This window comes from Lampetra fluviatilis, unplaced genomic scaffold (genome assembly GCF_964198595.1).
Source record: "Lampetra fluviatilis unplaced genomic scaffold, kcLamFluv1.1 SCAFFOLD_556, whole genome shotgun sequence".
Taxonomy (NCBI): Eukaryota; Metazoa; Chordata; class Hyperoartia; order Petromyzontiformes; family Petromyzontidae; genus Lampetra; species Lampetra fluviatilis.
This window is the reverse complement of record NW_027620550.1, coordinates 10,776-38,183: the sequence shown is the minus strand read 5'-3', so window position 1 is coordinate 38,183 and position 27,408 is coordinate 10,776. Positions and strand designations below refer to the sequence as shown.

At 57.2% G+C, this 27,408-nt stretch overlaps 1 long non-coding RNA gene across 2 annotated transcripts; it reads left to right on the top strand.

Annotated features, from left to right (window-relative positions):
* Positions 1-1,648: 1,648 nt before the first annotated feature.
* Positions 1,649-25,982, top strand: LOC144954056 (uncharacterized). 2 transcript variants are annotated; one of them, XR_013641023.1, is made up of 4 exons: positions 1,649-1,712; positions 5,546-5,661; positions 18,503-18,613; positions 25,773-25,982. It is a non-coding gene; the product is annotated as an uncharacterized LOC144954056 (long non-coding RNA). The 2 variants fall into 2 exon arrangements; XR_013641024.1 differs by lacking the exon at positions 1,649-1,712 and adding an exon at positions 2,186-2,215.
* The last annotated feature ends 1,426 nt before the right edge of the window (positions 25,983-27,408 follow it).

The window sequence follows — 27,408 nt, the reverse complement described above, 5'->3', positions numbered from 1 at the left end:
CACACACTCACAGAGACACACACACTCACTCACTCACCCAGAGACTCACTCACTCACTCACTCACACACACACCCACTCACCCACTCACCCACCCACCCACTCACTCACTCACTCACTCACACACACACCCACTCACCCACTCACCCACCCACCCACTCACTCACTCACTCACCCACTCACCCACGTGCGTGCACACACCCCACCTGGCCTCGCCACCGGCTGTCCCACCACTCTGCTCACCGGGTGAGCTCACCCAGAGACACCCACTCACTCACCCACCCACTCACCCACTCACTCACTCACCCACTCACCCACTCACTCACTCACACACTCACTCACTCACACACTCACCCACTCACACACTCACTCACTCACGTGCGTGCACACACCCCACCTGGCCTCGCCACCGGCTGTCCCACCACTCTGCTCACCGGGTGAGCTCACCCAGAGACACTCACCCACTCACCCACTCACTCACCCACCCACTCACCCACTCACCCACTCACTCACTCACCCACTCACCCACGTGCGTGCACACACCCCACCAGGCCTCGCCACCGGCTGTCCCACCACTCTGCTCACCGGGTGAGCTCACCCAGAGACACCCACCCACTCACCCACTCACTCACCCACTCACTCACTCACCCACTCACCCACTCACTCACTCACTCACTCACTCACCCACTCACCCACTCACTCACTCACTCACCCACTCACTCACTCACTCACTCACCCACTCACTCACACACTCACACACTCACCCACTCACTCACACACTCACCCACGTGCGTGCACACACCCCACCTGGCCTCGCCACCCGGCTGTCCCACCACTCTGCTCACCGGGTGAGCTCACCCAGAGACACCCACACTCACTCACTCACTCACTCACCCACTCACTCACTCACTCACCCACTCACTCACTCACTCACTCACCCACTCACTCACACACTCACACACTCACCCACTCACACACTCACTCACCCACGTGCGTGCACACACCCCACCTGGCCTCGCCACCGGCTGTCCCACCACTCTGCTCACCGGGTGAGCTCACCCAGAGACACCCACCCACTCACCCACTCACTCACCCACTCACTCACTCACCCACTCACCCACTCACTCACTCACTCACTCACCCACTCACTCACACACTCACACACTCACCCACTCACACACTCACTCACCCACGTGCGTGCACACACCCCACCTGGCCTCGCCACCGGCTGTCCCACCACTCTGCTCACCGGGTGAGCTCACCCAGAGACACCCACCCACTCACCCACTCACTCACCCACTCACTCACTCACCCACTCACCCACTCACTCACTCACTCACTCACTCACCCACTCACCCACTCACTCACTCACTCACCCACTCACTCACTCACTCACTCACCCACTCACTCACACACTCACACACTCACCCACTCACTCACACACTCACCCACGTGCGTGCACACACCCCACCTGGCCTCGCCACCGGCTGTCCCACCACTCTGCTCACCGGGTGAGCTCACCCAGAGACACCCACCCACTCACTCACTCACTCACTCACCCACTCACTCACTCACTCACCCACTCACTCACTCACTCACTCACCCACTCACTCACACACTCACACACTCACCCACTCACACACTCACTCACCCACGTGCGTGCACACACCCCACCTGGCCTCGCCACCGGCTGTCCCACCACTCTGCTCACCGGGTGAGCTCACCCAGAGACACTCACCCAGAGACACTCACCCACTCACCCAGAGACGCAGACACTCACTCACCCACTCACTCACTCGCTCACTCACTCACACACCCACTCACCCACACACCCACTCACCCACTTACTCACTCACTCACCCACTCACTCACACACACACCCACTCACTCACACACTCACCCACTCACTCACTCACCCACTCACCCACTCACTCACTCACTCACCCACTCACTCACTCACCCACTCACCCTCTCACTCACTCACACACTCAGTCACTCACTCACCCAGAGACACACTCACCCACTCACTCACACACTCACTCACTCACTCACTCACACACTCACTCACTCACAGAGACACTCACACTCACTCACTCACACACTCACTCACTCACCCAGAGACTCACTCACTCACCCACTCACACACTCACTCACTCACGTGCGTGCACACACCCCACCTGGACTCGCCACCGGCTGTCCCACCACTCTGCTCACCGGGTGAGCTCAGACAGAGACACTCACCCAGAGACACTCACCCATAGACACACACACTCACTCACCCACTCACTCACCCACTCACTCACACACTCACTCACTCACTCACCCACTCACTCACTCACACACTCACTCACCCACTCACTCACACACTCACACACACACTCACTTACACACACACTCACCCACTCACCCAGAGACACACTCACTCACCAACTCAGAGACTCACACACTCACTCACACACTCACACACTCACTCACACACTCACTCACACACTCACTCACACACTCACCCACTCACTCACACACTCACCCACTCACTCACACACTCACTCACACACTCACCCACTCACTCACTCACTCACCACTCACTCACTCACCCACTCACTCACTCACCACTCACTCACTCACTCACACACTCACTCACACACTCACTCACTCACCACTCACTCACTCACCACTCACTCACTCACTCACCACTCACACACTCACTCATACACTCACTCACCACTCACTCACTCACCACTCACTCACTCACTCACCCACTCACTCACCCACTCACTCACTCACCCAGAGACACTCACTCACTCCCCATCTCTCTCCCTCTCCCCATCTCTCTGTGTCTCTCTATGTTTCTCTGTCTCTCTATGTGTCTCTCTATGTGTCTCTCTCTGTCTCTCTGTGTCTCTCTCTCTGTCTCTCTATGCGTCTCTCTCTGTCTCTCTCCCTCCCCGTGTCTCTCTCTCCGCGTCTCTCTCTCCCCGTGTCTCTCTCCCAATGTCTCTCTCCCCGTGTCTCTTTCTCTTTCCCCGTGTCTCTCTCCCCGTGTCTCTCTCTCCCCATGTCTCTCCCCCCGTGTCTCTCTCCCCGTGTCTCTCTCCCTCCCCGTGTCTCTCTCCCCCCGTGTCTCTCTCCCCGTGTCTCTCTCCCCGTGTCTCTCTCTCCCCGTGTCTCTCCCCCCGTGTCTCTCTCCCCGTGTCTCTCTCCCTCCCCGTGTCTCTCTCCCCCCGTGTCTCTCTGTGTCTCTCTCCCCGTGTCTCTCTCCCCGTGTCTCTCTCCCCGTGTCTCTCTCTCTCCCCGTGTCTCTCACCCTGTCCGCCCTCTCTCTGTGTCTCTCTCTCCCCGTGTCTCTCCCCCCGTGTCTCTCTGTGTCTCTCTCCCCGTGTCTCTCTCCCCGTGTCTCTCTCCCCGTGTCTCTGTCTCTCACCCTGTCCGCCCTCTCTCTGTGTCTCTCTCTCCCCGTGTCTCTCTCCCCGTGTCTCTCTCCCCGTGTCTCTCACCCTGTCCGCCCTCTCTCTGTGTCTCTCTCTCCCCGTGTCTCTCTCCCCGTGTCTCTCTCTCTCCCCGTTTCTCTCACCCTGTCCGCCCTCTCTCTGTGTCTCTCTCTCCCCGTGTCTCTCTCCCCGTGTCTCTCTCCCCGTGTCTCTCTCCCCGTGTCTCTCTCTCTCCCCGTGTCTCTCTCCCCGTGTCTCTCTCCCCGTGTCTCTCTCTCTCCCCGTGTCTCTTTCCCCGTGTCTCTCTCTCCCCGTGTCTCTCCCCCCGTGTCTCTCTCCCCGTGTCTCTCTCCCTCCCCGTGTCTCTCTCCCCGTGTCTCTCTCCCTCCCCGCGTCTCTCTCCCCGCGTCTCTCTCCCCGTGTCTCTCTCCCTCCCCGTGTCTCTCTCCCCGTGTCTCTCTCCCTCCCCGCGTCTCTCTCCCCGCGTCTCTCTCCCCGTGTCTCTCTCCCTCCCCGTGTCTCTCTCCCCGTGTCTCTCTCCCTCCCCGCGTCTCTCTCCCCGTGTCTCTCTCCCCGTGTCTCTCTCCCTCCCCGTGTCTCTCTCCCCGTGTCTCTCTCCCTCCCCGTGTCTCTCTCCCCGTGTCTCTCTCCCTCCCCGCGTCTCTCTCCCCGTGTCTCTCTCCCCGTGTCTCTCCCCGTGTCTCTCTCCCCGTGTCTCTCTCCCCGTGTCTCTCTCCCCGTGTCTCTCTCCCCGTGTCTCTCTCTCCCCGTGTCTCTCTCCCCGTGTCTCTCTCCCCGTGTCTCTCTCCCCGTGTCTCTCTCCCCGTGTCTCTCTCCCCGTGTCTCTCTCCCCGTGTCTCTCTCCCCGCGTCTCTCTCCCCGCGTCTCTCTCTCCCCGTGTCTCTCTCCCCGTGTCTCTCTCCCCGTGTCTCTCTCCCCGTGTCTCTCTCCCCGTGTCTCTCTCCCCGTCTCTCTCTCCCCGTGTCTCTCTCCCCGTCTCTCTCTCCCCGTGTCTCTCTCCCCGTGTCTCTCTCCCCGTGTCTCTCTCCCCGTCTCTCTCTCCCCGTGTCTCTCTCCCCGCGTCTCTCTCTCCCCGTGTCTCTCTCCCCGTCTCTCTCCCCCCGTCTCTCTCCCCCCGTGTCTCTCTCCCCGTGTCTCTCTCTCTCCCCGTGTCTCTCTCCCCGTGTCTCTCTCCCTCCCCGTGTCTCTCTCCCCGTGTCTCTCTCCCCGTGTCTCTCTCCCCGTGTCTCTCTCCCTCCCCGTGTCTCTCTCCCCGCGTCTCTCTCTCTCTCTGTCTCTCTCTCTCCCCGTCTCTCTCTCCCCGTCTCTCTCTCCCCGTGTCTCTCTCCCCGTCTCTCTCTCCCCGTGTCTCTCTCCCTCCCCGTGTCTCTCTCCCCGTGTCTCTCTCCCCGTGTCTCTCTCCCCGCGTCTCTCTCCCCGTGTCTCTCTCCCCGTGTCTCTCTCCCTGTGTCTCTCTCTCACCGTCTCTCTCTCCCCGTGTCTCTCTCCCCGTATCTCTCCCCGTGTCTTTCTCCCCGTGTCTCTTTCCCCGTATCTCTCCCCCCGTGTCTCTCTCCCTCCCCGTGTCTCTCTCCCCGTGTCTCTCTCTCTTTCTCCCCGTGTCTCTCTCCCCGTGTCTCTCTCCCTCCCCTTCTCTCTCTCCCCGTATCTCTCCCCCCGTGTCTCTCTCCCTCCCCGTGTCTCTCTCCCCGTGTCTCTCTCTCTCTCTCCCCGTGTCTCTCTCCCCGTATCTCTCCCCCCGTGTCTCTCTCCCTCCCCGTGTCTCTCTCCCCGTGTCTCTCTCTCTCTCCCCCCGTGTCTCTCTCCCCGTGTCTCTCTCCCTCCCCTTCTCTCTCTCCCCGTGTCTCTCTCCCCGTGTCTCTCTCTCTCTCCCCGTGTCTCTCTCCCCGTGTCTCTCTCCCTGTGTCTCTCTCTCACCGTCTCTCTCTCCCCGTGTCTCTCTCCCCGTATCTCTCCCCGTGTCTCTCTCCCCGTGTCTCTCTCCCTCCGCGTCTCTCTCTCCCCGTGTCTCTCTCCCCGTATCTCTCCCCGTGTCTCTCTCCCCGTGTCTCTCTCCCTCCCCGTGTCTCTCTCCCCGTGTCTCTCTCTGTCTCCCCAGGTCCCACCACTCTGTCTATCACCACTGCCTGGACCTGAACCCATGTGACCTCAGCTCGGACTCGCGGAGCACAACGCCACACAGCACCCAGTCGCTGCCCAGTGCCCACAGCACAGGTACTCAGAGGTACTCAGGTACTCAGAGGTACTCAGAGATACACAGGTACTCAGAGATACACAGGTACTCAGAGGTACTCAGAGGTACTCAGGTACTCAGAGGTACTCAGAGGTACTCAGAGGTACTCAGGTACTCAGAGGTACTCAGGTACTCAGAGGTACTCAGAGATACACAGGTACTCAGAGGTACTCAGAGACACACAGGTACTCAGAGGTACTCAGAGGTACTCAGAGATACACAGGTACTCAGAGGTACTCAGAGACACACAGGTACTCAGAGGTACTCAGAGGTACTCAGAGATACACAGGTACTCAGAGGTACTCAGAGATACACAGATACACACAGTGACTCATAGAGATACACAGGTACTCAGAGATACACAGGTACTCAGAGGTACTCAGAGATACACAGATACTCAGAGACACACAGGTACTCAGAGGTACTCAGAGACACACAGGTACTCAGAGACACACAGAGACTCAGAGGCACACAGGTACTCAGAGGTACTCAGAGACACACAGGGACTCAGAGACACACAGGTACTCAGAGACACACAGGTACTCAGAGACACACAGGTACTCAGAGACACACAGAGACTCAGAGGCACACAGGTACTCAGAGGTACTCAGAGACACACAGGTACTCAGAGACACACAGGTACTCAGAGACACACAGGTACTCAGAGACACACAGGTACTCAGAGACACACAGGTACTCAGAGACACACAGAGACTCAGAGACACACAGGTACTCAGAGACACACAGAGACTCAGAGACACACAGAGACTCAGAGACACACAGAGACTCAGAGACACACAGGTACTCAGAGACACACAGAGACTCAGAGACACACAGAGACTCAGAGACACACAGGTACTCAGAGACACACAGAGACTCAGAGACACACAGGTACTCAGAGACACACAGGTACTCAGAGGTACTCAGGTACTCAGAGACACACAGAGACTCAGAGACACACAGGTACTCAGAGACACACAGAGACTCAGAGACACACAGGTACTCAGAGACACGCAGGTACTCAGAGGCACACAGAGACTCAGAGACACACAGGTACTCAGAGACACACAGGTACTCAGAGACACACAGAGACTCAGAGACACACAGAGACTCAGAGACACACAGAGACTCAGAGACACGCAGGTACTCAGAGACACACAGGGACTCAGAGACACACAGAGACTCAGAGACACACAGGTACTCAGAGACACACAGGTACTCAGAGACACACAGAGACTCAGAGACACACAGGTACTCAGAGGTACTCAGAGACACACAGGTACTCAGAGACACACAGGTACTCAGAGACACACAGGTACTCAGAGACACACAGGTACTCAGAGACACACAGAGACTCAGAGACACACAGGTACTCAGAGACACACAGGTACTCAGAGACACACAGGTACTCAGAGATACACAGGTACTCAGAGACACACAGGTACTCAGAGACACACAGGTACTCAGAGACACACAGGTACTCAGAGACACACAGGTACTCAGAGACACACAGGTACTCAGAGACACACAGGTACTCAGAGACACACAGAGACTCAGAGACACACAGGTACTCAGAGACACACAGAGACTCAGAGACACACAGAGACTCAGAGACACACAGGTACTCAGAGACACACAGGTACTCAGAGACACACAGGTACTCAGAGACACACAGGTACTCAGAGATACACAGGTACTCAGAGACACACAGGTACTCAGAGACACACAGGTACTCAGAGACACACAGGTACTCAGAGACACACAGAGACTCAGAGACACACAGGTACTCAGAGACGCACAGGTACTCAGAGACACACAGGTACTCAGAGACACACAGGTACTCAGAGACACACAGGTACTCAGAGACACACAGGTACTCAGAGACACACAGGTACTCAGAGACACACAGAGACTCAGAGACACACAGGTACTCAGAGACACACAGGTACTCAGAGACACACAGAGACTCAGAGACACACAGGTACTCAGAGACACACAGAGACTCAGAGACACACAGGTACTCAGAGACACACAGGTACTCAGAGACACACAGGTACTCAGAGACACACAGGTACTCAGAGACACACAGGTACTCAGAGACACACAGAGACTCAGAGACACACAGGTACTCAGAGACGCACAGAGACTCAGAGACACACAGGTACTCAGAGACACACAGGTACTCAGAGACTCACAGGTACTCAGAGACACACAGAGACTCAGAGACACACAGAGACTCAGAGACACACAGAGACTCAGAGACACACAGGTACTCAGAGACACACAGAGACTCAGAGACACACAGGTACTCAGAGACACACAGGTACTCAGAGACACGCAGAGACTCAGAGACACACAGGTACTCAGAGACACACAGGTACTCAGAGACACACAGAGACTCAGAGACACACAGAGACTCAGAGACACACAGGTACTCAGAGACACACAGGTACTCAGAGACACACAGGTACTCAGAGACACACAGAGACTCAGAGACACACAGAGACTCAGAGACACACAGGTACTCAGAGACACACAGGTACTCAGAGACACGCAGGTACTCAGAGACACACAGAGACTCAGAGACACACAGGTACTCAGAGACACACAGAGACTCAGAGACACACAGGTACTCAGAGACACACAGGTACTCAGAGACACACAGAGACTCAGAGACACACAGGTACTCAGAGACACACAGGTACTCAGAGACACACAGAGACTCAGAGACACACAGAGACTCAGAGACACACAGGTACTCAGAGACACACAGGTACTCAGAGACACACAGGTACTCAGAGACACACAGAGACTCAGAGACACACAGAGACTCAGAGACACACAGGTACTCAGAGACACACAGGTACTCAGAGACACGCAGGTACTCAGAGACACACAGAGACTCAGAGACACACAGGTACTCAGAGACACACAGAGACTCAGAGACACACAGGTACTCAGAGACACACAGAGACTCAGAGACACACAGGGACTCAGAGACACACAGGTACTCAGAGACACACAGGGACTCAGAGACACACAGGTACTCAGAGACACACAGGTACTCAGAGGTACTCAGAGACACACAGGTACTCAGAGACACACAGGTACTCAGAGACACACAGAGACTCAGAGACACACAGGTACTCAGAGACACACAGAGACTCAGAGACACACAGAGACTCAGAGACACACAGGTACTCAGAGACACACAGAGACTCAGAGACACACAGGTACTCAGAGACACACAGAGACTCAGAGACACACAGAGACTCAGAGACGCACAGGGACTCAGAGACACACAGAGACTCAGAGACACACAGAGACTCAGAGACACACAGGTACTCAGAGGTACTCAGAGACACACAGGTACTCAGAGACACACAGGTACTCAGAGACACACAGGTACTCAGAGACACACAGGTACTCAGAGACACACAGGTACTCAGAGACACGCAGGTACTCAGAGACACACAGAGACTCAGAGACACACAGGGACTCAGAGACACACAGGGACTCAGAGACACACAGGTACTCAGAGACACACAGAGACTCAGAGACACACAGGGACTCAGAGACACACAGGTACTCAGAGACACACAGAGACTCAGAGACACACAGGGACTCAGAGACACACAGGTACTCAGAGACACACAGAGACTCAGAGACACACAGAGACTCAGAGACGCACAGGTACTCAGAGACACACAGGGACTCAGAGACACACAGGTACTCAGAGGTACTCAGAGACACACAGAGACTCAGAGACGCACAGGTACTCAGAGACACACAGAGACTCAGAGACACACAGGTACTCAGAGATACACAGAGACTCAGAGACACACAGAGACTCAGAGACACACAGAGACTCAGAGACACACAGAGACTCAGAGACACACAGGGACTCAGAGACACACAGGGACTCAGAGACACACAGGTACTCAGAGACACACAGGTACTCAGACACACAGGTACTCAGAGATACACAGAGATACATAGAGACTCATAGAGACACATAGAGACTCATAGAGACACATAGAGACACATAGAGACTCATAGAGACACATAGAGACACATAGAGACTCATAGAGACACATAGAGACTCATAGAGACTCATAGAGACACATAGAGACACATAGAGACACATAGAGACTCATAGAGATACATAGAGACACATAGAGACTCATAGAGACACATAGAGACACATAGAGACTCATAGAGACTCATAGAGATACGTAGAGACACGTAGAGACACGTAGAGACACGTAGAGGCTCATAGAGACACATAGAGATACATAGAGACACATAGAGACTCATAGAGACACATAGAGACACGTAGAGACACATAGAGACACGTAGAGACACATAGAGACACGTAGAGACTCATAGAGACACATAGAGACTCATAGAGACTCATAGAGACACATAGAGACACGTAGAGACACATAGAGACACATAGAGACACATAGAGACACGTAGAGACTCATAGAGACTCATAGAGATACATAGAGACACATAGAGACACATAGAGATACACAGAGACACGTAGAGACACGTAGAGACTCGTAGAGACACATAGAGACACATAGAGACGCATAGAGACACATAGAGACTCATAGAGACACATAGAGACTCATAGAGACACATAGTGACTCATAGAGACACATAGAGACACATAGAGACTCATAGAGACACATAGAGACGCATAGAGACTCATAGAGACACATAGAGACACATAGAGACTCATAGAGACACATAGAGACACATAGAGACTCATAGAGACGCATAGAGACACATAGAGACTCATAGAGACGCATAGAGACACATAGAGACACATAGAGACGCATAGAGACGCATAGAGACGCATAGAGACTCATAGAGACGCATAGAGACACATAGAGACACATAGAGACTCATAGAGACGCATAGAGACACATAGAGACACATAGAGACTCATAGAGACACATAGAGACACACAGAGACACATAGAGACACATAGTGACACATAGAGACTCATAGAGACTCATACAGACACATAGAGACTCATAGAGACACACAGAGACTCATAGAGACACACAGAGACTCATATAGACTCATAGAGACACATAGAGACTCATAGAGACACACAGAGACACACAGAGACTCATAGAGACACATAGAGACTCATAGAGACACATATAGACACATAGAGACTCATAGAGACACATAGAGACATAGAGACTCAGAGACACATAGAGACTCATAGAGACGCATAGAGACTCATAGAGACTCATAGAGACACATAGAGACTCATAGAGACACATAGAGACTCATAGAGACTCATAGAGACTCATAGAGACACATAGAGACTCATAGAGACTCATAGAGACACATAGAGACACATAGAGACTCATAGAGACACTTAGAGACTCATAGAGACACATAGAGACACATTGAGACTCATAGAGACACATAGAGACTCATAGAGACACATAGAGACACATAGGGACTCATAGAGACACATAGGGACTCATAGAGACACATAGAGACACATAGAGACACATAGAGACTCATAGAGACACATAGAGACACATAGAGACTCATAGAGACACATAGAGACTCATAGAGACTCATAGAGACACATAGAGACACATAGAGACTCGTAGAGACTCATAGAGACTCAGAGACACATAGAGACACATAGAGACTCATAGAGACTCATAGAGACACATAGAGACACATAGAGACTCATAGAGACTCATAGAGACACATAGAGACTCATAGAGACACATAGAGACACATAGAGACTCATAGAGACGCATAGAGACTCATAGAGACGCATAGAGACGCATAGAGACACATAGAGACACATAGAGACTCATAGAGACACATAGAGACACATAGAGACACATAGAGACTCATAGAGACGCATAGAGACGCATAGAGACGCATAGAGACTCATAGAGACTCATAGAGACACATAGAGACTCATAGAGACTCATAGAGATACACAGAGACACACAGAGACTCATAGAGACACATAGAGACACATAGAGACACATAGAGACTCATAGAGACGCATAGAGACGCATAGAGACACATAGAGATACATAGAGACTCATAGAGACTCATAGAGACACATAGAGACGCATAGAGACACATAGAGACTCATAGAGACACATAGAGACGCATAGAGACTCATAGAGACACATAGAGACGCATAGAGACACATAGAGACTCATAGAGACACATAGAGACGCATAGAGACTCATAGAGACACATAGAGACTCATAGAGACTCATAGAGACACATAGAGACACATAGAGACGCATAGAGACACATAGAGACTCATAGAGACACATAGAGACGCATAGAGACTCATAGAGACACATAGAGACTCATAGAGACTCATAGAGACACATAGAGACACATAGAGACTCATAGAGACACATAGAGATACATAGAGACGCATAGAGACGCATAGAGACTCATAGAGACTCATAGAGACACATAGAGACGCATAGAGACGCATAGAGACACATAGAGACTCATAGAGACGCATAGAGACGCATAGAGACGCATAGAGACACATAGAGACGCATAGAGACGCATAGAGACACATAGAGACGCATAGAGACACATAGAGACGCATAGAGACGCATAGAGACGCATAGAGACGCATAGAGACACATAGAGACGCATAGAGACGCATAGAGACGCATAGAGACGCATAGAGACGCATAGAGACGCATAGAGACGCATAGAGACACATAGAGACTCATAGAGACACATAGAGACGCATAGAGACACATAGAGACACATAGAGACGCATAGAGACACATAGAGACACATAGAGACACATAGAGACTCATAGAGACGCATAGAGACGCATAGAGACGCATAGAGACACATAGAGACTCATAGAGACACATAGAGACACATAGAGACACATAGAGACGCATAGAGACGCATAGAGACGCATAGAGACGCATAGAGACACATAGAGACTCATAGAGACACATAGAGACGCATAGAGACGCATAGAGACACATAGAGACACATAGAGACGCATAGAGACACATAGAGACACATAGAGACTCATAGAGACACACATAGACACACAGAGACACACAGAGACACATAGAGACACACAGAGACTCATAGATACTCATAGAGACACACAGAGACACACAGAGATACATAGACACACAGAGACACACAGAGACACATAGAGACACACAGAGACTCATAGATACTCATAGAGACACACAGAGACACATAGAGACACATAGAGACACATAGAGACACATAGAGACTCATAGAGATACACAGAGACTCATAGAGACACATAGAGACTCATAGAGACACATAGAGACACATAGAGACACGTAGAGACTCATAGAGATACACAGAGACACATAGAGACACATAGAGACGCATAGAGACACATAGAGACACATAGAGACGCATAGAGATACACAGAGACACATAGAGACACATAGAGACTCATAGAGACACATAGAGACACATAGAGATACACAGAGACACACAGAGACACATAGAGACACATAGAGACGCATGGAGACGCATAGAGACACATAGAGACACATAGAGACACATAGAGACTCATAGAGACACATAGAGACACATAGAGATACACAGAGACACATAGAGACACATAGAGACTCATAGAGACTCATAGAGACTCATAGAGACACATAGAGACACATAGAGACACGTAGAGAATCATAGAGACACATAGAGACACAGAGACACATAGAGACACAGAGACACATAGAGATACATAGAGACACATAGAGACTCATAGAGACACATAGAGACACATAGAGACTCATAGAGACTCATAGAGACACATAGAGACACATAGAGACTCATAGAGACTCATAGAGACACATAGAGACACAGAGAGACGCATAGAGACACATAGAGACACATAGAGACACATAGAGACTCATAGAGACGCATAGAGACGCATAGAGACACATAGAGACACATAGAGACTCATAGAGACTCATAGAGACACATAGAGACACATAGAGACTCATAGAGACACATAGAGACACATAGAGACTCATAGAGACACATAGTGACGCATAGAGACACATAGAGACACATAGAGACACACAGAGATACATAGAGACACACAGAGACTCATAGATACTCATAGAGACACACAGAGACACACAGAGATACATAGACACACAGAGACACACAGAGACACATAGAGACACACAGAGACTCATAGATACTCATAGAGACACACAGAGACACGTAGAGACACATAGAGACTCATAGAGACACGTAGAGACTCATAGAGACACATAGAGACACATAGAGACACATAGAGACACATAGAGACTCATAGAGACACATAGAGACTCATAGAGACACATAGAGACACATAGAGACACACAGAGATACATAGAGACACACAGAGACTCATAGATACTCATAGAGACACACAGAGACACACAGAGATACATAGACACACAGAGACACACAGAGACACATAGAGACACACAGAGACTCATAGATACTCATAGAGACACACAGAGACACGTAGAGACACATAGAGACTCATAGAGACACGTAGAGACTCATAGAGATACACAGAGACACATAGAGACTCATAGAGACACATAGAGACACATAGAGACACGTAGAGACGCATAGAGACACATGTATAGACACATAGAGACACACAGAGACACATAGAGACTCATAGAGACACATAGAGATACACAGAGACTCATAGAGACACATAGAGACACATAGAGATACACAGAGACACATAGAGACGCATAGAGACACATAGAGATACATAGAGACACATAGAGACACATAGAGACACATAGAGACACACAGAGACTCATAGATACTCATAGAGACTCATAGAGACACATAGAGACTCATAGAGACTCATAGAGACACATAGAGACACATAGAGATACACAGAGACACATAGAGACACATAGAGACGCATAGAGACGCATAGAGACACATAGAGACACATAGAGACGCATAGAGACGCATAGAGACACATAGAGACTCATAGAGACTCATAGAGACACATAGAGACACATAGAGATACACAGAGACTCATAGAGACTCATAGAGACACATAGAGACACATAGAGACACATAGAGACTCATAGAGACTCATAGAGACACATAGAGACACATAGAGATACACAGAGACTCATAGAGACTCATAGAGACACATAGAGATACACAGAGACTGGCTTTCACATCATCTCCCCCCCCCCCTCTCCTCCCCCCTCTCCCCCCCGCCCCCCCTCTCCTCCCCCTCTCCTCCCCCCCTCTCCCCCCCCCTCTCCCCCCCCCTCACCCCCCCCCTCCCCCCCCCTCTCCCTCCCCCCCTCGCCTCCCCCCTCTCCCCCCCCTCTCCTCCCCCTCCCCCCCTCCCCCCCTCTCCTCCCCCCCTCGTCCCCCCCCTCTCCCCCCCCTCTCCGCCCCCCTCTCCCCCCCCTCGCGCCCCCCCTCGCCCCCCCCGCTCCCCCCCCTCTCCCCCCCCTCGCCCCCCCCTCTCCCCCCCCTCTCCCCCCCCCTCTCCTCCCCCCTCCCCTCCCCCCCTCTCCTCCCCCCCTCTCCCCCCCCTCCCTCCCCCCCCCTCCCCCCCCCTCTCCCCCCCCCTCTCCCCCCCTCTCCCCCCCCTCTCCCCCCCCTCCCCCCCTCTCCCCCCCCCTCTCCCCCCCCCTCTCCCCCCCCTCTCCCCCCCCCTCTCCCCCCCTCTCCCCCCCTCCCCCCTCCCCCCCCCTCCTCCCCCCCTCTCCCCCCCCTCTCCCCCCCCCTCTCCCCCCCCCTCTCCCTCCCCCCCTCACCCCCCCCCTCTCCCCCCCCTCTCCCCCCCTCTCCCCCCCCTCTCCCCCCCCCTCTCCCCCCCCTCTCCCCCCCCTCTCCCCCCCCTCTCCTCCCCCCTCTCCCCCCCCCTCTCCCCCCCCTCTCCCCCCCCCTCCCCCCCCTCTCCCCCCCTCCCCCCCTCTCCTCCCCCCTCTCCCCCCCCCTCTCCTCCCCCCTCTCCCCCCCTCTCCCCCCTCCCCCCTCCCCCCCCTCTCCCTCCCCCCTCTCCTCCCCCTCTCCCCCCCCCTCTCCTCCCCCCTCTCCTCCCCCCTCTCCCCCCCTCTCCTCCCCCTCTCCCCCCCCTCTCCCCCCCCTCTCCTCCCCCCTCCCCCCCCTCTCCTCCCCCCTCTCCCCCCCCCTCCCCCCCCTCCCCCCCCCTCTCCCCCCCCTCTCCCCCCCCCTCTCCTCCCCCCTCTCCCCCTCCCCTCTCCCCCCTCCCCTCTCCCCCCTCCCCCTCTCCCCCCTCTCTCCCCCCCCCTCTCCCCCCCTCTCCCCCCCCCTCTCCCCCCCCTCTCTCCCCCCTCCCCCCCCCTCCCCCTCTCCCCCTCTCCTCCCCCTCTCCCCCCCCTCTCCCCCCCCTCTCCCCCCCTCTCCTCCCCCCCTCCCCCCCTCTCCTCCCCCCTCTCCCCCCCCTCTCCTCCCCCCTCTCCCCCCCCTCTCCCCCCCTCTCCTCCTCCCCCTCCCCCCCCTCTCCTCCCCCCCTCTCCCCCCCCTCTCCCCCCCCTCTCCTCCCCCCTCTCCCCCTCCCCCTCCCCCCTCCCCTCTCCCCCCTCTCCCCCCCCCTCTCCACCCCCCTCTCCCCCCCCCTCTCCCCCCCCCTCTCCCCCCCCTCTCCTCCCCCCTCTCCCCCCTCTCCTCCCCCCTCTCCCCCCCCCTCTCCCCCCCCTCTCCTCCCCCCTCCCCCCCCTCTCCTCCCCCCTCTCCCCCCCCCTCCCCCCCCTCTCCCCTCCCCTCCCCCCCCTCTCCTCCCCCCTCTCCCCCCTCTCCTCCCCCCTCTCCCCCCCCCTCTCCCCCCCCTCTCCTCCCCCCTCCCCCCCCTCTCCTCCCCCCTCTCCCCCCCCCTCTCCCCCCCCTCTCCTCCCCCCTCTCCCCCTCCCCCTCCCCCCTCCCCTCTCCCCCCTCTCCCCCCCCCTCTCCACCCCCCTCTCCCCCCCCTCTCCCCCCCCCTCTCCCCCCCCTCTCCTCCCCCCTCTCCCCCTCCCCCTCCCCCCTCCCCTCTCCCCCCTCTCCCCCCCCTCTCCTCCCCCCTCTCCTCCCCCCTCCCCCCCCTCTCCTCCCCCCTCTCCCCCCCCCCTCCCCCCCCTCTCCCCCCCCCTCCCCCCCCTCTCCTCCCCCCTCTCCCCCCCCCTCTCCCCCCCCTCTCCTCCCCCCTCTCCCCCTCCCCCTCCCCCCTCCCCTCTCCCCCCTCTCCCCCCCTCCCCCCTCCCCTCTCCCCCCCCCCTCCCCCCCCTCTCCTCCCCCCTCTCCTCCCCCCTCCCCCCCCTCTCCTCCCCCCTCTCCCCCCCCCTCCCCCCCCTCTCCCCCCCCCTCTCTCCCCCCTCTCCCCCCTCTCCCCCCCCCTCCCCCCCTCTCCCCCCCCTCTCCTCCCCTCTCCCCCCTCTCCCCCCCCCTCCCCCCCCTCTCCCCCCCCCCTCTCCTCCCCCCTCTCCCCCCCCTCTCCCCCCCCCTCCCCCCCCTCTCCCCCCCTCTCCTCCCCTCTCCTCCCCTCTCCCCCCTCTCCCCCCCCCTCCCCCCCCTCTCCCCCCCCCTCTCCTCCCCCCTCTCCCCCCCCTCTCCCCCCCCTCTCCTCCCCCCCTCCCCCTCCCCCCTCCCCCCCCCCTCCCCCCCCTCTCCCCCCCTCTCCTCCCCTCTCCCCCCCCCTCTCCTCCCCCCTCTCCCCCCCCTCTCCCCCCCCCTCCCCCCCCCTCCCCCCCCTCTCCCCCCCCTCTCCTCCCCTCTCCCCCCCTCTCCCCCCCTCTCCTCCCCCCTCTCCCCCCCCTCTCCCCCCCCCCTCTCCCCCCCCTCTCCTCCCCCCTCTCCCCCTCCCCCTCCCCCCTCCCCTCTCCCCCCTCTCCCCCCCCTCTCCTCCCCCCTCTCCTCCCCCCTCCCCCCCCTCTCCTCCCCCCTCTCCCCCCCCTCCCCCCCCTCTCCTTCCCCCTCCCCCCCATCTCCTCCCCCCTCTCCCCCCCCCTCTCCCCCCCCTCTCCTCCCCCCTCTCCCCCTCCCCCCTCCCCTCTCCCCCCTCTCCCCCCCCTCCCCTCTCCCCCCCCCTCCCCCCCCTCTCCTCCCCCCTCTCCTCCCCCCTCCCCCCCCTCTCCTCCCCCCTCTCCCCCCCCCCTCCCCCCCCTCTCCCCCCCCCTCTCCTCCCCCCTCTCCCCCCTCTCCCCCCCCCTCCCCCCCCTCTCCCCCCCCTCTCCTCCCCTCTCCCCCCTCTCCCCCCCCCTCCCCCCCTCCCCCCCCCTCTCCCCCCCCTCTCCTCCCCCCTCTCCCCCCCCTCTCCCCCCCCCTCCCCCCCCTCTCCCCCCCTCTCCTCCCCTCTCCTCCCCTCTCCCCCCTCTCCCCCCCCCTCCCCCCCCTCTCCCCCCCCTCTCCTCCCCCCTCTCCCCCCCCTCTCCCCCCCCTCTCTCCTCCCCCCCTCCCCCTCCCCCCTCCCCCCCCCCTCCCCCCCCTCTCCCCCCCCTCTCCTCCCCTCTCCCCCCCCCTCTCCTCCCCCCTCTCCCCCCCCTCTCCCCCCCCCTCCCCCCCCCCTCCCCCCCCTCTCCCCCCCCTCCCCCCCCCTCTCCCCCCCCCTCTCCTCCCCCCTCTCCCCCCCCTCTCCCCCCCCCTCCCCCCCCCTCCCCCCCCTCTCCCCCCCCTCTCCTCCCCTCTCCCCCCTCTCCCCCCCCCTCCCCCCCCTCTCCCCCCCCCCTCTCCTCCCCCCTCTCCCCCCCCTCTCCCCCCCCTCTCCCCCCCCTCTCCCCCCCCCCCCCCCTTCCCCCCCAGGCTCGTTTGGCAGTGTGGGTGGGGGTGCAGTGAAACCGGGTCGGATACGAATCCGGATTCCTTCCAGCCACTCGCTTCCACACAGCAACTCAGCCACACGGCTCCATCCTGGTGATAGACACCTTCATGTGACACTCACCCACCCACCAAGTCACTCACCAAGTCACTCACTCACCCACTCACTCACTCTCACTCACTCGCTCACTCATTCGCTCACCCACTCACTCACCAAGTCACTCACTCGCTCGCTCGCCCGTCCCGCTCGCTCACTCATTCGCTCACTCACTCACCCACCACTCACTCACCAAGTCACTCACTCACTCACTCACCAAGTCACTCACTCACTCATTCGCTCACTCACCCACTCACCAAGTCACTCACTCACTCACTCACCCACTCACTCACTCACTCATTCGCTCACTCACCCACTCACCAAGTCACTCACTCACTCACCCACTCACTCACTCACTCATTCGCTCACTCACCCACTCACCAAGTCACTCACTCACTCACTCACCCACTCACTCACTCACTCATTCGCTCACTCACCCACTCACCAAGTCACTCACTCACTCACTCACCCACTCACTCACTCACTCATTCGCTCACTCACCCACTCACCAAGTCACTCACTCACTCACTCACCCACTCACTCACTCACTCATTCGCTCACTCACCCACTCACCAAGTCACTCACTCACTCACCCACTCACTCACTCACTCATTCGCTCACTCACCCACTCACCAAGTCACTCACTCACTCACTCACCCACTCACTCACTCACTCATTCGCTCACTCACCCACTCACCAAGTCACTCACTCACTCACTCACTCACTCGCTCGCTCACTCACCCACCACTCACCCACCAAGTCACTCACTCACTCACTCGCTCGCCCGCTCGCTCACTCACCCACCACTCACTCACCAAGTCACTCACTCACTCACTCACTCATTCGCTCACTCACTCACCCACCACTCACTCACCAAGTCACTCACTCACTCATTCGCTCACTCACCCACTCACCAAGTCACTCACTCACTCACTCACCCACTCACTCACTCACTCATTCGCTCACTCACCCACTCACCAAGTCACTCACTCACTCACTCACTCACCCACTCACCAAGTCACTCACTCGCTTCCACACAGCAACTCAGCCACACGGCTCCATCCTGGTGATAGACACCTTCATGTGACACTCACCCACCCACCAAGTCACTCACCAAGTCACTCACTCGCTCGCTCACTCACCCACTCACCAAGTCACTCACCAAGTCACTCACTCACTCACCCACTCGCTCACTCACTCGCTCACTCACTCACTTCCACACAGCAACTCATCCACGTGGCCTCATCCTGGTGATAGACACCTTCATGTGACACTCACTCACCCACCAAGTCACTCACCAAGTCACTCACCAAGTCACTCACTCACTCACCCACTCACTCACTCACTCGCTCGCCCGCCCGCTCGCTCACTCACTCATTCGCTCACTCAGTCACTCACTCACTCACTCACCCACTCACTCACTCACTCATTCACTCACTCACTCACCAAGTCACTCACTCACTCATTCGCTCACTCACCCACTCACCAAGTCACTCACTCACTCACTCACCCACTCACTCACTCACTCACTCGCTCACTCACTCACTCACTCACCCACTCACTCACTCATTCGCTCACTCACTCACCCACCACTCACTCACCAAGTCACTCACTCACTCATTCGCTCACTCACCCACTCACCAAGTCACTCACTCACTCACTCACCCACTCACTCACTCACTCACTCGCTCACTCACTCACTCACTCACCCACTCACTCACTCATTCGCTCACTCACTCACCCACCACTCACTCACCAAGTCACTCACTCACTCATTCGCTCACTCACCCACTCACCAAGTCACTCACTCACTCACTCACCCACTCACTCACTCACTCACCACCACTCACTCACTCACTCTCACTCACTCACTCACTCACCACTCACTCACTCATTCGCTCACTCACTCACCCACCACTCACTCACCAAGTCACTCACTCACTCATTCGCTCACTCACCCACTCACCAAGTCACTCACTCACTCACTCACCCACTCACTCACTCACTCACTCGCTCACTCACTCACTCACTCACCCACTCACTCACTCATTCGCTCACTCACTCACCCACCACTCACTCACCAAGTCACTCACTCACTCATTCGCTCACTCACCCACTCACCAAGTCACTCACTCACTCACTCACCCACTCACTCACTCACTCACTCACTCACTCACTCACTCACTCACCCACTCACTCACTCATTCGCTCACTCACTCACCCACCACTCACTCACCAAGTCACTCACTCACTCATTCGCTCACTCACCCACTCACCAAGTCACTCACTCACTCACTCACCCACTCACTCACTCACTCACTCGCTCACTCACTCACTCACTCACCCACTCACTCACTCATTCGCTCACTCACTCACCCACCACTCACTCACCAAGTCACTCACTCACTCATTCGCTCACTCACCCACTCACCAAGTCACTCACTCACTCACCACTCACTCACTCACTCACTCACTCATTCGCTCACTCACCCACTCACCAAGTCACTCACTCACTCACTCACCCACTCACTCACTCACTCACTCACTCGCTCACTCACTCACTCACCCACTCACTCACTCATTCGCTCACTCACTCACCCACCACTCACTCACCAAGTCACTCACTCACTCATTCGCTCACTCACCCACTCACCAAGTCACTCACTCACTCACTCACTCACCCACTCACTCACTCACTCACTCGCTCACTCACTCACTCACCCACTCACTCACTCATTCGCTCACTCACTCACCCACCACTCACTCACCAAGTCACTCACTCACTCATTCGCTCACTCACCCACTCACCAAGTCACTCACTCACTCACTCACCCACTCACTCACTCACTCACTCGCTCGCTCACTCACTCACTCACTCACCCACTCACTCACTCATTCGCTCACTCACTCACCCACCACTCACTCACCAAGTCACTCACTCACTCATTCGCTCACTCACCCACTCACCAAGTCACTCACTCACTCACTCACCCACTCACTCACTCACTCGCTCGCTCACTCACTCACTCACTCACCCACTCACTCACTCATTCGCTCACTCACTCACCCACCACTCACTCACCAAGTCACTCACTCACTCATTCGCTCACTCACCCACTCACCAAGTCACTCACTCACTCACTCACCCACTCACTCGCTCATTCGCTCACTCACTCACTCACTCACTCACCAAGTCACTCACTCACTCACTCGCTCACTCATTCGCTCACCCACTCACTCACCAAGTCACTCACTCGCTCGCTCGCCCGTCCGCTCGCTCACTCATTCGCTCACTCACTCACCCACCACTCACTCACCAAGTCACTCACTCACTCATTCGCTCACTCACCCACTCACCAAGTCACTCACTCACTCACTCACCCACTCACTCACTCACTCATTCGCTCACTCACCCACTCACCAAGTCACTCACTCACTCACTCACCCACTCACTCACTCACTCATTCGCTCACTCACCCACTCACCAAGTCACTCACTCACTCACTCACCCACTCACTCACTCACTCATTCGCTCACTCACCCACTCACCAAGTCACTCACTCACTCACTCACCCACTCACTCACTCACTCATTCGCTCACTCACCCACTCACCAAGTCACTCACTCACTCACTCACCCACTCACTCACTCACTCATTCGCTCACTCACCCACTCACCAAGTCACTCACTCACTCACTCACCCACTCACTCACTCACTCATTCGCTCACTCACCCACTCACCAAGTCACTCACTCACTCACTCACCCACTCACTCACTCACTCATTCGCTCACTCACCCACTCACCAAGTCACTCACTCACTCACTCACTCACTCGCTCACTCATTCGCTCACCCACTCACTCACCAAGTCACTCACTCACTCACTCACCCACTCACTCACTCACTCATTCGCTCACTCACCCACTCACCAAGTCACTCACTCACTCACTCACTCACCCACTCACTCACTCATTCGCTCACTCACTCACCCACCACTCACTCACCAAGTCACTCACTCACTCATTCGCTCACTCACCCACTCACCAAGTCACTCACTCACTCACTCACCCACTCACTCGCTCACTCACTCATTCGCTCACTCACCCACTCACCAAGTCACTCACTCACTCACTCGCTCGCCCGCTCGCTCGCTCGCTCGCTCACTCATTCGCTCACTCACTCACCCACCACTCACTCACCAAGTCACTCACTCACTCACTCACCCACTCACTCACTCACTCACCCACCACTCACTCACCAAGTCACTCACTCACTCACTCACTCATTCGCTCACTCACCCACTCACCAAGTCACTCACTCACTCACTCACCCACTCACTCACTCACTCACTCACCCACCACTCACTCACCAAGTCACTCACTCACTCACTCACTCATTCGCTCACTCACCCACTCACCAAGTCACTCACTCACTCACTCGCTCACTCATTCGCTCACCCACCCACTCACCAAGTCACTCACTCGCTCGCTCGCCCGTCCGCTCGCTCACTCATTCGCTCACTCACCCACTCACCAAGTCACTCACTCACTCACTCGCTCACCCACTCACTCACTCACTCGCTCACCCACTCACTCACTCACTCACTCGCTCGCCCGCCCCGCTCGCTCGCTCGCTCACTCACTCACTCACACACTCACTCACTCATTCGCTCACTCACTCACCCACCACTCACTCACCAAGTCACTCACTCACTCATTCGCTCACTCACCCACTCACCAAGTCACTCACTCACTCGCTCACTCATTCGCTCACCCACTCACTCACCAAGTCACTCACTCGCTCGCTCGCCCGTCCGCTCGCTCACTCATTCGCTCACTCACCCACTCACCAAGTCACTCACTCACTCACTCACCCACTCACTCACTCACTCATTCACTCACTCACTCACCCACCACTCACTCACCAAGTCACTCACTCACTCACTCGCTCACTCACTCACCAAGTCACTCACTCACTCACCCACTCACTCACTCACCAAGTCACTCACTCGCTCACTCACCCACTCACTCACTCACCCACTCACTCACTCACCAAGTCACTCACTCACTCACCCACTCACTCACTCACCAAGTCACTCACTCGCTCACTCACCCACTCACTCACTCACCCACCACTCACTCACCAAGTCACTCACTCACTCGCTCACTCACTCACCAAGTCACTCACTCACCCACTCACTCACTCACCAAGTCACTCACTCGCTCACTCACCCACTCACTCACTCACCCACTCACTCACTCATTCGCTCACTCACTCACTCACTCACCAAGTCACTCACTCACTCATTCGCTCACTCACTCACTCACCACTCACCCACTCACTCACCCACTCACCACTCACTCACTCACCCACTCACTCACTCACTCGCTCGCCCGCCCGCTCGCTCGCTCACTCACTCACACACTCACTCACTCATTCATTCGCTCACTCACCCACCACTCACTCACCAAGTCACTCACTCACTCACTCATTCGCTCACTCACCCACTCACCAAGTCACTCACTCACTCACTCACCCACTCACTCACTCACTCACCCACTCACTCACTCACTCACTCATTCGCTCACTCACTCACTCACTCACTCACCAAGTCACTCACTCACTCACTCGCTCGCTCGCCCGTCCGCTCGCTCACTCATTCGCTCACTCACCCACTCACCAAGTCACTCACTCACTCACCCACTCACTCACTCACTCACTCATTCGCTCACTCACTCACCCACTCACCAAGTCACTCACCCACTCACTCACTCATTCGCTCACTCACTCACTCACTCACCAAGTCACTCACTCACTCACTCGCTCACTCATTCGCTCACCCACTCACTCACCAAGTCACTCACTCACTCACTCACTCGCTCGCTCGCCCGTCCGCTCACTCACTCATTCGCTCGCTCACTCACTCACCCACCCACTCACTCGCTCGCCCGTACCGCTCGCTCGCTCACTCACTCACTCACTCACCCACTCACTCACCCACTCACTCACGCACCCACTCACTCACTCACAACTCACTCACCCACCAAGTCACTCACTCACCCACTCACTCACTCACCCACTCACTCACCCACTCACTCACGCACCCACTCACTCACTCACCACTCACTCACCCACCAAGTCACTCACTCACCCACTCACTCACTCACACACTCACCTACACACTCACTCACCCACTTACTCACTCACTCACCCACTCACTCACTCACTCACTCACTCACCCACCCACTCACCCACCCACCCACCCACTCACTCACTCACCCACTCACCCACCCACTCACTCACTCACTCGCTCGCCCGCCCGCTCGCTCACTCACTCACTCGCTCACTCATTCGCTCACCCACTCACTCACCAAGTCACTCACTCGCTCGCTCGCCCGTCCGCTCGCTCACTCATTCGCTCACTCACCCACTCACCAAGTCACTCACTCGCTCACTCATTCGCTCACTCACCCACTCACCAAGTCACTCACTCGCTCGCTCGCCCGTCCGCTCGCTCACTCATTCGCTCACTCACCCACTCACCAAGTCACTCACTCACTCACTCACTCATTCGCTCACCCACTCACTCACCAAGTCACTCACTCGCTCGCTCGCCCGTCCGCTCGCTCACTCATTCGCTCACTCACCCACTCACCAAGTCACTCACTCACTCACTCACCCACTCACTCACTCACTCATTCGCTCACTCACCCACTCACCAAGTCACTCACTCACTCATTCGCTCACTCACCCACTCACCAAGTCACTCACTCACTCACTCACCCACTCACTCACTCACTCATTCACTCACTCACTCACCCACCACTCACTCACCCACCACTCACTCACCAAGTCACTCACTCGCTCGCTCGCCCGTCCGCTCGCTCACTCATTCGCTCACTCACTCACTCACCCACCCACTCACCCACCCACCCACCCACTCACTCACTCACTCACCCACTCACTCACTCACCCACCCACTCACTCACTCACTCACTCACCCACTCACCCACTCACTCACTCACTCACCAAGTCACTCACTCACCCACCCACTCACACAGCAACACCTTCCACTCGCATACCACTCATAACACGCTCCGTGTCTCTCCCCCCGTGTCTCTCTCCCCGTGTCTCTCTCCCCGTGTCTCTCTCCCCCAGTCTCCCCTCCCCCCGTGTCTTTGTCCCCCTCGCCTACTGTGACCCAGGCTGTGGATGCTGCCCTGGTGGTTGCCATGGCCACCACCACCGCCACCACCACGGCCACCACCACCACCATGGCCACCACCACCACCACGGCCACCACCACCGCCGCCGCCGCCTCTCCCCACAACATCCCCACCGCTCACGGCACCCTGGGGGAGAGAGACACACAGCGGTGAGGGGGAGGGGGGAGGGGAGGGAGGGGGGGGGAGGGGGGGGAGGGGGGAGGGGGGGAGGGGGGGAGGGGGGAGGGAGGGGGGAGGGGGGGAGGGAGGGTGGGGGGGAGGGGAGGGGGGGGGGGAGGGGAGGGGGGGGGGAGGGGAGGGGGGGGGGGGAGGGGGGAGGGAGGGGGGGGGAGGGGGGGGGGAGGGGGGGAGGGGGGGAGGGGGGGGAGGGGGGGAGGGGAGGGAGGGGGGGGGAGTGTGGGGGAGGGAGGAGAGGGGGGGAGGGGAGGGAGGGGGAGAAATGGAGTTGACGGGTACGGGTAGGGTACGGGTAGGGTACGGGGTAGGGTAGGGTACGGGTAGGGTACGGGTAGGGGTAGGGTACGGGTAGGATACGGGTAGGGTACGGGTAGGGTACGGGTAGGGTACGGGTAGGGTACGGGTAGGGTAGGGTACGGGTAGGGTACGGGTAGGGGTAGGGTACGGGTAGGATACGGGTAGGGTACGGGTAGGGTACGGGTAGGGTACGGGTAGGGTAGGGTACGGGTAGGGTACGGGTAGGGGTAGGGTACGGGTAGGATACGGGTAGGGTACGGGTTAGGGTACGGGTAGGGTACGGGTAGGGGGTAGGGTACGGGTAGGGTAGGGTACGGGTAGGGTACGGGTAGGGGTAGGGTACGGGTAGGGTACGGGTAGGGTACGGGTAGGGTACGGGTAGGGGTAGGGTACGGGTAGGGTAGGGTACGGGTAGGGTACGGGTAGGGTAGGGTACGGGTAGGATACGGGTAGGGTACGGGTAGGGTACGGGTAGGGTAGGGTACGGGTAGGATACGGGTAGGGTACGGGTAGGGGTAGGGTACGGGTAGGATACGGGTAGGGTACGGGTAGGGTACGGGTAGGGTACGGGTAGGGTAGGGTACGGGTAGGATACGGGTAGGGGTAGGGTACGGGTAGGGTAGGGTACGGGTAGGATACGGGTAGGTACGGGTAGGGTACGGGTAGGGTACGGGTAGGGTAGGGTACGGGTAGGGTACGGGTAGGGGTAGGGTACGGGTAGGGTAGGGTACGGGTAGGATACGGGTAGGGTACGGGTAGGGTACGGGTAGGGTACGGGTAGGGTAGGGTACGGGTAGGATACGGGTAGGGTACGGGTAGGGTACGGGTAGGGTAGGGTAACGGGTAGGGTACGGGTAGGGTACGGGTACGGGTAGGGTACGGGTACGGGTAGGGTACGGGTAGGGTACGGGTACGTGTATCGGGTAGGGTACGGGTAGGTACGGGTAGGGTACGGGTAGGGTAGGGTACGGGTAGGGTACGGGTAGGGTAGGGTACGGGGTAGGGTACGGGTAGGGTACGGGTACGGTAGGGTACGGGTAGGGTAACGGGTACGGTAGGGTACGGGTAGGGTACGGGTACGGGTAGGGTACGGG